Here is an 833-nt window from a genome sequence, read left to right as displayed (position 1 = left end):
TGTAGGTGTTATCATTAAAATTCAAAAAATTGTTTTGAAGGATAAACTTAAGGCCCTTGATGATGAATTCTTTTTTTATTCTTTCTGGGATCTCATTGGGGGTATTTTTCTAGCCAGAATTTAATGGCTTCCAGTCCATATTGATGTGGGATCGTAGTGTAAAGATTTATTACATCAAAGGAAACAATGAAAATGTCTTTATCGGTATGTTTGGGTAGATGATTTAGTAGGTCCAGGTCATCTCTAACAGTACTTGGTATGTGGTGAAGTATTGGTTTCAAGAGGATATCGATAAAGTTGCTTAATCTGTGTGTTTCACAGTTTGGGCCTGCCACAATTGGTCTTAGTTTGAGATCAGTGGGATGTGGTACAGTGATGCAGGTGGAAGTGGACTTTCGGCAAGCTTCAGAAATAGTTTTGTTCTTGTGGATTTTTGGAAGTCCATAGAGGTTGCTGGTTTTGTAATTAAAGTTTGCTAGGTAGTCACATTCCTTTGTTGTTAAACGGCACACACACACACCCACACACACACACACACGGACACAAACACACATATATACACATACACATAGAGATGTGCACAAAACCAGTCCCAAAAACCAGTGAACCATGACAGACTAGCTCACAGACCAACCAAAAATCAAAAAATCCCTTTTAACTCTTCCTTCCTCCCACCCCAGCTAGCCAGTCATATTGTCTCTTAAGACAGCAAACATTCCCTCAATACACACAAGAGAAAAAAGCTAGGTCAGTTCCTCCTCAACTTTTTGCGAACTCTTAAATATATTTCCTGGGTATATATATACATATTTTACCAAATCCTTTTTGTTATA

This window comes from Octopus bimaculoides, chromosome 17 (genome assembly GCF_001194135.2).
Source record: "Octopus bimaculoides isolate UCB-OBI-ISO-001 chromosome 17, ASM119413v2, whole genome shotgun sequence".
In the NCBI taxonomy this organism is placed as follows: domain Eukaryota; kingdom Metazoa; phylum Mollusca; class Cephalopoda; order Octopoda; family Octopodidae; genus Octopus; species Octopus bimaculoides.
The sequence above is the reverse complement of the archived record's forward strand: the minus strand, read 5'-3'. Positions refer to the sequence as shown.